The sequence below is a fragment of the Trachemys scripta genome, chromosome 22, assembly GCF_013100865.1.
Source record: "Trachemys scripta elegans isolate TJP31775 chromosome 22, CAS_Tse_1.0, whole genome shotgun sequence".
NCBI classification, from domain to species: Eukaryota; Metazoa; Chordata; order Testudines; family Emydidae; genus Trachemys; species Trachemys scripta.
Genome location: NC_048319.1, coordinates 11,067,286 through 11,080,670, shown reverse-complemented (window position 1 = coordinate 11,080,670; position 13,385 = coordinate 11,067,286). Strand labels below are relative to the sequence as shown.

The following is a 13,385-nucleotide window of genomic DNA, read 5'->3' as shown; positions in this document are numbered from 1 at the left end:
GGGAGCCTTGTGGGGGGGGCTGCCCTGTAGACGGGTGCTAAGGTGACTGTGCCCTGGGGGCGGGCTAGGGGGCTGCCTGCGCCGGGGGGCAGACGGGGGGGCTGCCCTGTGGGGGTCCCGTGCCCCACCCGGGTGCCGACGGGACAACGCTCCCCACACACACCGCCCTCCTGGCGCGCGCCCCGCGCGCGAAGAAGAGTTAAAAGGGGGCAGGCTTAAGGGGGCGGGGACCAGGGCAAGCCGCAAAGCGCGCCGCCACTGTCGCAAAGCCCTTCCTTCCCCTCTCCCCCGCCAGTCTCAGCAACCGACTGTATTCTCAAACGCGCTTTACGCCAGCGGCGCTCCGCCGCCACCCTCCCTTCCACCGCGCGTGCGCCGAGCCCCTGTAACTCCGACCCTTCCTATTCAGGGAGGGCTTTTGCGCCGCCGGCGTGGCGCGCGCTGCATAGGCCGCCGCTGAGCCGTACGCCGCTGGCGTAGAGGCGTCGCGGTGTGCCCGCTGCCCGTGGAGTGTAGAAGAGGCTTAAAGAGACAACAGCCGCGGGAGGAAGCCCACAATGGAGCGGCTGGCGGGGGGTCGGGGGGCTGCCCCCCGCCTCTGAGGGGCCCCGAGGAGGTAAATACCCCGCGCGCGGGCGTCCCGGGGCGCTGGCGGCGGGGGCGCGTGGGGCTGGGGGAAGGGGCTGCCCTGTTGCTGCTCCCCGCGCCCCAAACCGCCCCCTCAGGCGGCCCTTCGCTGGGGGGGGCGGGGCGGGGGTGAAGCTCTGTGCGGGCAGCGGGCTGGGGGAGGGGGGGTTGTGGGCAGCCGGTGGGGGGGGCTCGCTCGGGCGCCCCTGTGACAAGGGAGGGGGGCTGGGAAAGTGGGGGTGGGGGGAAGGGGTTGTACCCTCGAAGAACTGAAAAAGAGCAACCCACCAACGGGTGTGGGTGAGTGTGAGAAACAGATGGGAGGGGGTGGCGGGGTGTTGCTACAATCATTATGTGCAAGGGATATTCTGTAGCTTTAAACAAGAAAATCCTCCCTGGGACTGTCTGTCTTTCACTCATTTTAATTTTTAGGCCCCACTGCTGCTATTTTGTGCCTGGTCTTTGAGGCGTAGAGTGATCCTTACTAAGTTGCCTGGGTGGTTTTTGTTTGTTTGCTTTTTTTGCTTTTTACCTCTCTCCCCAGCTCCCCCCCCCCCCCCCCCACACACACATCCTACCCTACACCGACCATATTGGCCCGTGGTGTTGTGAAGCAGGGCTCTGTTGGGGTGATGCAGTGTGTTTTGGTTGGGTTTTTTACTCCCCCAGAGGGATGGGAAAGTGTTCAATTGGGGGAGACGGGTGGGGAAAGATCTTGGTTAAAATAAAAAGCTAGTGAATCAGAATGAATCAGTTTGAGATATAGGAAGAATAAAGGCCCCACCCAAAAGAGGATGAACTTTTAAATGTTTCCTAAGCAGCCAAGAGAGAAGACTTTAAAAAAGGAACCCCAATGTCTTATCACAGTGGTTCTAAAAGTGTGGTGTTGAGCCCACCGGTGGTCTCTGATGCCTGCCTGGTGGCTTGTAGAATAGAATCTATGGAGAGTCAAGCTGTTCAGTAGGGATCGTGGACTTGGAAGAAAAGGGTCTTGCTCTTATGAAGGGTTCCACAGTCTGAACAAATTGGGGGACCTGCCATATTGTATCATTTTAAAATGAAAATTTAATTGTTAAACCTTTCAGGTTGTAATGAAAGTAATAAATTATAAACACATTGGAGGTAAGTAGGATGCTGGCCAAGCTGCATGCAAACTAACTATAGAGGAGTAAATCTTTTGCACGGGTCTATTTGGAAATTATTGCATTAATTAGTCCATTTGTCTTCCCTCCATACAACAAGTAGATGGATTTCTGGATGTGAACTATAAGGAGTGTATAAGTTTGCATGCCAGCAACATTGCCCATCCACAATACCACACACAGACTGCTCCCCCCCCCCCCCCCCGCCCCCGGCACTGACCACCGGAACAGAGAGATTTAAAAATCAGGCCTTGTGTAACAGGTTGAAACAAGGTTTAGTGTTTGCCAATATGTCTGAAAGAGAATCACTCTAAATGAGGGCAGGAGGCCTCCATTGAGATAGTGTGGGAAGGCTGCCTTTTGTGGCAGTGTAGACTTACAAGTCCATAAATAACTTGCCAAAGTTTATATTCAGTGTGTTTCAGATAGAAGCATCCCTTAAAAACGACCTGCTCCATGTTCAGTACTTTTCAGTATCAGGCTCTGAATAGGCAGAGGTCTTGAGATGCAAGCAAGACTTAGTCCAAATTCAGATCTGCTGTGTAACTGGATGCAACTTAAGTCAGTGGAGTTGCACTCACTTAGCTAGACCTGTATTCCCCCTGCCCCATCTCTCTGCTAACGGGGCTATTCCAGCTCATCATCTTGTCTAGTTATGATCTAGTAACCGTTGCTGTATGGAGTAAAAGAGTCTTGGGATTTGATAAGCCCTGTAATTAGTTTGCAAAAGTAGCAATGTCTTTTAAAAAAAATCAATCTGATCTTTTTCTGTGTAAAATAGATGCCTCCGCTTTATTTATCCTTGCATCAAAATGGATTAGGGAATAATAGCTAGCATTTTGCATGGCTAACTTACCAGGGGAAATTATTTACTGTAGAGCAGTTTCTTTTGAGGTATGACTGGAGGGATGTTGCTTCCCTTATTTTGTGGCTTGCATTGGGTTTTATCCTTGCTACATTCTTTTTAGGAATGAGTGGAGAGATGGAAACAGGGGTCATAGTTTGGCAGGTTTTTGACTTTTCCCCCAAAAGCTGCCTGTTGTCATAGCACAGTAGGGAGGGTTTGCACTGCTTTGATCTTAGTCTGTGTGCTACCTCTCCATTCCCATGCCCCCACCTATCGTCAAAAGTGTCATATATATTTGAGTGTGACTCAGCAGATCAATGAAAACAATCTGAGGGGTTGCGTTTATGGACAATCAGTATCTCTCTTTCCAACCAGGCTAACAGAGGCAATGTCGTCCTATAGCAGCTGCCAAGAAATCTGTTTATTGGACCTCGGCCTAATCACATTCTGTAGCCTTCTCTCTACCCATGACCTGTGCTGTCCAGCAACAGTGGTCTTGCTAGTTTCCATGGCTAGGATTGATCAGTGAACACAAGGTTGTGTTACAGCATCTGTCTAGCTGGTCCGGCTATCTAGATATTTATTTGCTCCTTGTAATATCTGAGCACCATGCTGTCACTAAAGGATTTATCCTCCCAAAATCATGGGAGGCAGGGAAGCTTTACCCCATTTTATAGAAGGGGGAACTGAGGCACAGGATGAACTAAGTGACTTATCCAAGGTCCTTAAGAAGTCTGTGTCTGAGCTGGGAACCAAACCCAGGTCTTGAGAGTTTTAGTTAGCATCATATCCTTTAAGCCATCTTTGCTAGTCTCCCACTCCTGCCTGCTAGGTTTACCTAAAGTCTCTGATAAACAAAACATATGTGTCTTGTGGCAGGGACAGTACATACCTATGTCTGTATAGTGCCTGTTAAGGAAGTGTGGTCCAGTGGTTAGGGCGCTAGCCCGGGACTTGAATACATGGGTTCAATTCCCTAATCTGACACAGAATTCTTGTGACACCTTTGGCAAGTCACATTATTTCTCCGTGCCTCACTTCCAGTGGCAGGCGCTGACATTTTTAGCCAGGCATCCTCCATGCGGCCTGACCTTGCACATATGGCGCATGCACGGTCAAGCTGTGCAGAGGATGTCATTTTGTTGAGGGGCCAGATGGAATCGTCCCCAGGGCACAGCTGGCCCTGCACACCACTGCTCAGTTCTCGTCTGTAAATGGGGTAATAGCCCAGCCCTGCTACACTGGGGTGTCAGAGGATAAATACATTAGAGATTGTGAGGTCCTCAGGTACTGCAGTAATGGGGTAATCGGTACCTAACATAGTGTCCTGCTCAGAACCAATGGGCACTACTAAATATTATTGTATAATGAAACGCCAACTAGATCGCATTGGGTTGGCCTTGACAAAATGGTAACCATCCACTCCTAGCACACTGGGGCCCTCGTCCATGGCTGTAGCTCCTAGGAGTTGTGGTAATACTGCTAATAATAATAATCTGTCTTTCCTTCTCTGCCACAGGAGGTAGGGTTGGTTGGGGTAGCGTTGGGAGCTGTGGAGGAGACAAGTTCTTTGTGACTCTGGAATCGTGTCTGCAAATTGCATCTCTTGCACTCCGAGAAACTGCAAATTTATAAATAGTTTTTTGAATTAAAAGTTTTATTTCTATGCTTCCTGTTGGGAGTGAGTAACTATCCCTGATAGACTCCACCATCATAGAGAAGAGACAGGGCTCAGTTGTGGTGAAAATACGAAGGCGACTTTCTCTTGAGGCTGCTAGACACAGATCGCCACTGTGGTTCTTTGTCTCTAGCTCCCAGACTGACTGACGCTACCTAGCCATCCCCACTCTCTGTTTGGAGTGTGTAGTCATGGAATGGATTACCAGCTAAATCGCAGACCCATTCATGCAGGTTATATTCACATTTTCTTACTGCTGTCTTAGAAGTGAGGGAAAAACTTTAATGCAGAGCATGTATCTAGTTAAAATATTATCCATCGTGTCTATACTACAAAATCAGCTGTTGGGTGACACTTCAAAGGCTGCCATCACACATGGTGAAACCACATATGTTTTTCAGAGGAGGCAGGACTTCACTGGTTTCTGAGAGGCTGAGAATCATGCAAGCTGCCTTTGGTTTTGGGTATATGGTTAGGTCCAGTGTCAGGAAACAAACGCCTTATAAATGGAGTATGTGGCACAAATAACGGTAGTGTTGAGGAAACCCATAGCGAGACAGCTGCTCCCTGTTGTTGCTATTGCGAAGGTAATTTTACAGAAAGGTGGGTAGATGTCAAAATGAGACTCAACTGGTAACTAGTTTGGTAAATGGCTCTCTTCGTTAACCTGCAAGATGCATGTGAAATGACTTACATGTAGTATTTTCAGAATTTCACACTGAACAAAATGGGTACAGATTTCTTTAGAGATTTGTAGAAAAGAGTGGACATTGCTGGGGCAAACTTCACCACTGATTTCCTTCACTCTGAAGATCATGGTAAGCAGGTTGGTACGTGTCTGGTAAGATTCCTAAATGTCCAAAGATTTTTGTAGTCTCAAATTGTGAAGGAAAGTAATGGTTCCTCTTTTGAAAGAAATCTCTGGGCATAAGTTTCTGTTGACACCCATTTTCTTTGCTGCCATTGGCCTGATTACACCTAAGATCTACACCTTAAATCACCAAAGATCCAATGTCAGCACTGTCCTTGCCAGGAAATACATGTGTTTTGATGTCTTGAGGCTAGTTCACATGGGTAGTAAAATCAAGTGATCTGAGAATCTTTCATTAGAAGAATTTGCCTCAAATCTGGTGACAAGATGATATCTTGGGGGGAACCTGGACTCTCATGACAGACAGCACAAAACAGATTAGGAAAAAATTCTCTGCAGTGTGCAGCATTGGCTAGTGCACGACAGAGATTCTCTGCTTCCTCTGTAGCATCAGTTACTGGAGGCTGGGCGATCCAGTATGGTGGAAACTATGGCTCTTAAAAGGGGAAGTAGACAGTCCCATGTTCTGCTGAATGTGGGGCAGAGAAGAAACCCGGTGGCAGTGCAATATTAGCATTAGCGATGGCTGCCAACAGAACAACACAGGTCTTTGGAACGAAGACTTTCAGAGACTTTGAGAGTAGGGATGGTAGGAAACTTTGATTATTTTTGTACATTCACCAATCAAACAATAAGTCTTCTGGAGCCATTCAAGTCATAAGGAAATAAAGAAGGCCCAGAGCTGAATTTTCACACTGTGGATAAAGCTGCTGGCAGATGATGCTTGGGCTTCATCAGCTTGATGGAAATACTCTGCTAAGTTACTTAATATGGAGTTAATGTTCCTCTGGTGCTTGTGGATATTATAAAACTGCCCTTTGAAAAAGCTTTACAGCCCTGCTGTGTCACAGGTGTGAGTCTTCAGATAATGACCGCACGGGAGTGAAGAGTGTCACACCCACCCAGAGTGAGAACCCATTTCTGTTGGCACCCTAATGAAGGATCAGCTCCTGGACGTGACAGAGATTTCTGTGAAGCACCTGGAACCATTGTCCCCATCCGCTCTGGATGGACTTGTACCCATTCCTAACCTTGATGCTGGAAAGTAATTAACAACCACTTGTGCCGAGACATTTTGGTTCGAAAGACGCTGGAAGCCGAACATTCATTCAGGAGAAAACCAAAAGGCCCGAAGTGTGTCATTCTGACTGCCCACTAGAACTTGTTGAGTGACCGTTAGTGGTATGACGTGAGCTCAGTCTTCACAGAAGTCAAAACGTAAATCCATGCAGCAGCACTTGGCTTTTTAGGTGCAAACAGCAAAACAAGAGGCTCTGCTCTTTAAGTTCATTGGAGTGGGATGTTTGTAGTGGTGGCTCTTTCTCTGCATAACTTCTCTAGTTTACCACAGGAATTAGACTGAATGCTCGATAGCAACTTCCATGTCACAGGGATGTGTAATATAGAATTATGCACTACCCGATCATTAGGATATATGGTCTTCTCCCAACCCTTCTGAGCTCCCTTATCCCAAAAGGGATGTGGGCATTTTAGTTTTTGTGCTCACTAACAGGGTGGGTGCTAATGGCATTGTTTGAAGATGACACAGTACATGTACTTAAGACCCCCTTCTTTGGCTCTGTGCTTTGGAGCAGTGACTACCATTTGTTTTGGTGTATGGAGGGGCAGCAGAGAGATGTTGATGCGGACAAACAGAATCTAGGCTAAGGCCTTGTCTACACTACAAAGCTACTATGTTTTGCCAGTGTAGCTATGCCAGGATAGTCTATGGACAGAAGGAGGTTTTCTGTTGGCATAGTAATATCATGTTCCTGAACGACATTAGCTATGTTGACAGAAGCAGTCTTATGTTGGCATAGCTGTGTCTACTCTGGGGGTTTTGCTGGCAGAACTATGTCAGCTAGGGGATGTATCACACCCCTGACTGACATAACTATGCCGACAAAACTTGCTGTGTAGACTTGGCCTAAGACTTCTCCTTCACACCTACCAGTGAAGTAACGGCAGAGGTGTGGGGTTTGTGCGTGAGCCCTATGGTTATGGAAGCAGGTCTGTTGCTTCCTAGCCCTTCTGCCAGCTACCAAGCATATTGAGTGGCTAATGCTTTTGGGGCCCAGGAATAATGTTCTCTCCAGAGTATATGTGCACTCTCCTGGGCCTTCCCTATTGCATACACTCCAGAGAGTCGTGTATCTGATTGGGAGGTCCCAATAAGAGATCGCTGGAGCTTTGAACAGATCGCTGTACTGGGCTTCGGCACAGAACTGGAGTGTAGCGATGGACGTCATGTTGCAGGTAGGGGAGTCGGAGAGGAGGAAATTGGAAGTGACTCTTGAGGACAATCCTTGAGGTTCTGTGTCACCACGTGGTGGAGGAGCCAATGACATGTTGAGACCCAGCCTAACGCATGGTTATGTAGCGCGCATGTTTGTGCTGGGGCAATGATAAGGAGCATTGAAACTGGGGAGCAGAATCTCGGTTGTTGAGGGCTTCTCATTCCCAGGCCTGCCCTCCACACCAACACTGGAAAGGAGTGGATACCCCCAGGACGTGAAGCACTTTAACAGCTTTCAGGCGATGAGTTCAGGAAAGTGAAAGGGAAGAGCAATTAAGGCTCATACCAGCTAAATTTAGCCTGATACAGAACAAATGCTCTTAACTGGAGATGCACATTGCATTGCAGTAATCTCTCAAGCCAAAGCCTACTGGAAAATCTGTAGTAGTGTTTGCCATTGAGACATGGTGGGCAAACTTCTGTCATCTTAAATGAGTCCTTTTTCTGGAAGAGCATTAAAACATCAGGGTAATTCCTGTGCTTGCACCTTGTTGATTTGATTGTAGGGCCTACAGGGAGTCCTGTCTTCAGCTGGAGGTGTCTGACTGGTGCGTTGTCCTACATTTAGTCTTAGGCACTGCCGTGCAGGAGACTCGGGTAGGGTGAGGCTCTGACTCTCTGATGAAATGGGTTCTAGCCCACAAAAGCTTATGCCCAAATACATTTGTTAGTCTCTAAGGTGCCACAAGGACTCCTCCTTGTTTTTGTGTCTCTGCAGAGACCCTGATGGCCACTCAGAGTTCCAGCTGAAGCACTGCTCAGCTGTCCCATTCGTAAGCTAATCACAGCATCATAAGGCCTACATGCAAGAGACATGCACACACCTTAGTGCCATATACGTTGGGTCTGGGGGTGTTTATTTCTCCCTGTCGTCTTGTGGGCCGAGCTGACCTCTCCATGGCTCTTACCTTTCTGAGAGAGCTTCCTTGTGGGATCCAGCATGTCTGTTTCTGCTGGCCATTTCTGCCCAAATAGTATGTTTCCCCTCAGTAGGTGCACCCCAGATTACGTTCTGAATCTGGGACTTGGAACAGAGTGGCCTGGTCTGAGCAGGGAGTTGGATGTCTTCTAGAATGAAAGTTGTGTTATGGGCCTAACCTGCAGTGGAGGGGGCCCCAAGCACATCCTGACAATTACAGGCCAGTGAAGTAGGGCTCTGAAGAGGCTTTTCTCCTGGTGCAGCCTGAACACCCACCTCCCCCATTTTGCCTTGCTATTGAGAGGGTCTTGTGCTATGTTATATTCAGTGGAAGTTGCATATTATTAGAGAGGTGATCTGGACAAGGAGAACAGACTTCAAGAATCTTCTCTATTGTATGGAGCTGATGCAGTGAGATGTTGTCTGTGTTCTTGTCTTGGAGACCACCAGCAGCCTAGGTATGGTAAATAAAACACACTAGCAAGAACCAATTCCTGCTCTTTGTTGTTACGGGCCAGGTTGGGACCACGGACGGCACTAAAGTCTGAGCAGTTATGTTAGCACAGTACAACATAGGAGCAGAAGTCTACGTCTGTCTTTGTTCAGTGCCAGAAATAAAAGTCCAGAGCAGTGCTTCTCAGGACAGAGTAATTTAAAGACATTCACTGTCACATGGGAGCCAATATTTAACATGTTCCTAGGATGATTATAACTTGGCGGGGAATGTTTTCCAGACTCTAGCTGTTTGTTTTAAGGGGAAAGTCTGAGGGAGGAACTTCCATCACTGAAGGAGAGTGGGGAGAGAACAAACGTGAAGCCACTGTATTTGCAGAGTCCATTAAACAGCGTGGCTCTGATACAGCAGGTAACTAACGAGCTGTAAAGGGGGTGCAGCTAGAAGGAAGCCAACAAAATATGTCCATTTCAGAGGCTCTACAAGGCAGCCCAGTGCGGTGTATATCTGCTGCCTTGTAACAGGAGTTGTCTCCTTTTCTAATCATCAAGGAGGGATTTAAAGATTCAGATTTGGGGTTTCTCTTAAATTAGGGGTGCCCATATTTTGTGACATGTGTCAGGATCCAGAAGGCCATCCCTGAATTGCACATAAACTACCCATTAAAAGCAGCTTATCAAAAAATAAATGCTCCACCGTATTTGCTTGTACTCTACTCATTGATAGATTGCTGGCGATTATTAGCACTTGAACCCTGTACATAGGGCCCCATTAGAATCGCACTATGTACAGCTCCCAGCAGATATATTTGCTGTGGCACTTGCAGTATTGCCTCCTTCATCTTCCATGTAGGGAGTGCTACAAATAAGGCGATAAAATCCCATTATACAGCAAACATCAAGATTGTAAGGGTGTCCACTGTAGCTGATCAACATTGTGCTGTTCCTGCAGTTATAGGCAGGCAGCAGCTGTGGTTGGCCCTTAGTCAGCAGTTTGGCTCCCTTAGGTTTAAGCTAATAGGCCCATGTCAGGATTTCTCCAAGCTGATCATTAGAAGCAACCTCCTCGCAGACCAGGACACCCCATCGCAAAGTGGCACCAGATCCTGCCAGAACAACAGATGGAAAAACCTGCAGAGATATCTTCACAGCTACGATGATCAACACCCCCCACCCCAACCCACCTTTCAAGATTCATCAGTCCTATATGTGCCTGTCACAACATGTGGTGTGCCTCCTCCAGTGCACTAAATGCCCCAGTAACAGCTGTGTGGGTGAGACCAGACAATCCCTACGCTCTCGAATGAAGTTGCATAGGAAAATAAGACAAAAAAGCCATATCACCCTGTGGATGGACACCTGACAAAGCAATCACTCCGTATCTGACCTATCAGTCCTCATCCTCAACTGAAACCTGCACAACACTTTCTAACGATGAGCTAAGAGCCTAACTCTGCTAGACAGTAAAAATCACAAGCTGAACAGAGACACTGGATTTACGGTTTATTACAACAATCTGTAACTCACTAATCCCCCCCTTTATTGTCCTATATGACTGCAGAGGTGTTAATGGACTACTCCACCTTGAATGGTCTGTTAGAACATATGCTAACTACCTATGCAAAACAATCTGTTCCACCTAGTATTTAGCTGTGACGCTTGGAGTACCTTTCCCAGACGTGAAGAAGAGCTCCGTGTAAGCTTGAAAGTGTCTCTCTCACCAACAGAAGTTGGTCCAATAAAAGACATGGCCTTACTCACCTTGTCTCTCTAATATCTTGGGACCAATACAGCTATAACAACACTGCATATGAGATTTACTAGGGCCTCTCTGAATTGAAGGTTACAGCTGTTCATGACAAATGGGGAAGGATGGTTTAGTTGATAGGGCGCTGGACTGGAAACTGGGTTCAGTTTCCAGCTCTGTCATAGAATCCTTTGTGTGACCTTGGGCAAGGGTGTGTGTGTGTGAGTAAGTAAGTAAAATAAAATTAAGTCTGGGTTCAATTCCTGGCTGTCACAACCTTCCTATGTGACCTTGGGCAAATCACATAATCTCTCTCTGCTTCAGTTTCCTGTCTGTAAAATGGGGATAATGCTTCCCTAGAAGGAATGCTTAGATGCTAATGATGAGGGCCATAGAAGAACCTATTTAGATTCATGAGCCTTTGGGGCTTAGCTGACTCTACTTCTAATCTTACTTTATTTGGTGATACTTGGCAATTTGTGCTGAGTTTTGCTAGGACTATATTTTGTGGGGTTCATTTAAAGCAAAATTGAGGGCATGCAAATGTATGTGAACCAAATCACAGAAAAGAGGTCAGACTTGCGCTGAGCCTGCTGAATTAAGCACATCTTTGAAAGGTGTGGAACTTTTGCCAGTTTAACAGAGGGTCATAGCCGGCCCAGATCTCTTTCTGAAATTGTGATGCAGGAAGGGAAGTACGGCAAGAGCTGCAAGTGTGACTCCTGTTCTCGTTGACTGCTCGGCATTCCCCTGATGAATTAAAGGACTTCACCGCTGCTTGGAATTGGTAGAGTACTGAATGCAGGTACTGAAACCAGAAACAGACTGGCGATTGAGAGGGCACATGTGTAGATAAGATGGAAAACTGCAGAGAAGAAAATCAGGGTCATGCTCTACAGACTCCTAAAACCAGGTGTGGTGCTCAATACTACACACAGCATCCATTAAATCAAAGGGATTTCTCATGGTATTAAGCGCTGCAGCCCAGATTAAGTACTTCAGTCCTAGGAGGGTTCCCAGCCTGAAAGACTTTGATTTCCGGATGGCAGGTAGCTCAGCACTTTGTTAAAAATTGGAGCCCCTTTAAGGTGTGTCTTGTTGGGCACCCAGAATCATGAGTCACTTTGTGTAATCTTGGTCTGTATCTGTAATGAGTGTTGGCAAGTTCAAACCCTTCAATCGGATGTGTAATGAAAGAGGAAGCCAAGGGAGTTGCATCCTGTTCACAGGGGCAGAAGAAATAGACTGAACTAAAAACATGAGTAACTGAGCCAAAAAACCCATGTTTCAGATTTATTTCTGTTTACTAGTGGAAGGTTGGTATGTATTGGTTGAAGTCACTTGGATGACAAGATCAGAAGAGTAAGAACCTAGAAAATAGAGGGGTATAGGTTGTAAATTTGCCTATTATCAGTATGTAAGTGATTAGTAAAATAAGAACTGATCTGAATAGCATGGGCTGACTCCTGTGCATTTCATTCACACAAGTAGTCCCGCTGACTTCAAAGGGATGACTTGTATATAAGGTCATCAGGATTTGGCCCCAAGTAATTGAAGGTACACCGCTACCTCGGTATAATGCAACCTGATATAACACAAATTCGGATGTAATGTGGTAAAGCAGTGCTCCGGGGGGGCGGGGCTGCGCACTCCGTTGGATCAAAGCAAATTCAATATAACACGGTAAGATTTTTTTTGGCTCCTGAGAACAGCGTTCTATCGAGGTAGAGGTGTATATGGAGAAACAAATGGGGTTACCCTAGATCCGCTGCCAGGGCTTGTGGAAACATTAGTCATAAGGTGGACAGTCAATAAACCCACTTGCCGCTCTCCTGATCGGTGTGCTTCTGTTGGCTGACTTTCTGCTGCTCCGACTCAGTTTAACCCAATACAAAAAATGTAAAGGGCTGGGAAAAAAATAGCTGGAAAACTGGACTTTCCGGCTAAACATGTGTTGACTGAAAAATGCCCTCCAAATGTCTGGGCAAATATTAGAGAGGCAAGGTGGGTGAAGTAATATCTTTTTTTCTGTTGGTGAGAGAGAGAAAGAGAGAAGCTTTTGAGCTTATGCAGAGCTCTTCTTCCGGTCTGGGAAATGTACTCAGAATGTCACAGCAATTATAAGGTGGAACAGATTGTTTAGCATAAGTAGTTCACACACATTTCAAGGGACCATTCAAGGTAAAGAGGCCCATTAACATCTCTCCAGTCGTGGGGATGGGGTAGTGGGTTGTAGATTATTGTAATAAGCTATAAATGCAGTGTCTCTGTTCAGTCCATGATTTTTAGTGTCTAGCAAAATGATGAATTTAAGCTCTCAGGCTCACCTTTTGAAGGTGTTGTGCAGATTTCCGTTGAGGATGAGGACTAAGAAGTCATACGTGGAGTGATCGTGTCATGAAAAGGGTGACATGGTGTTTTTGTCTCATCACTTATTTGGTGTGAGCTCATTCCAGCATGTGGTTGGTGATTGTCTCATTTCACCCACACAGTTGTTATTGAGCATTTGGTGCACTGGATGAGGTACACCACATGGTGTGATAGGCATGTGTAGGACCTGTGGATCTTGAAAGGCATGTTGGTGGGGCCTTTTGAGCAACGGAGATATGCCTGCAGGTTCTGGCAGGGTCTGGTACAGCCTTGAATTGTTGTGTCCTGGTTTGTGGGTCCATTGAAATATGGTCCCTTAAAATGTGTTAACTGCCGTATATACTCATTCATTAGTCTGTTCATTTATAAGCCGCGCCCCTTCCCCCCCCCCCCCCACGATGTTTAGGTAAAAAAGCAAAAACTGACCCTTTCATA

The 13,385-nt window shown here is 46.8% G+C and overlaps 1 protein-coding gene across 4 annotated transcripts in view; it reads left to right on the top strand.

The window, feature by feature from the left end:
* Positions 1 to 507: 507 nt before the first annotated feature.
* The window catches only part of CSNK1G2 (casein kinase 1 gamma 2), an 89,976-nt gene continuing 77,098 nt past the window's right edge, over positions 508 to 13,385 (top strand). For all 4 annotated transcript variants that reach the window (XM_034755183.1, XM_034755182.1, XM_034755181.1 and 1 more), the window contains exon 1: positions 508 to 616. The gene's annotated coding sequence lies outside the window, so the exon portion shown is untranslated. The remainder of the gene's footprint in view (positions 617 to 13,385) is intronic.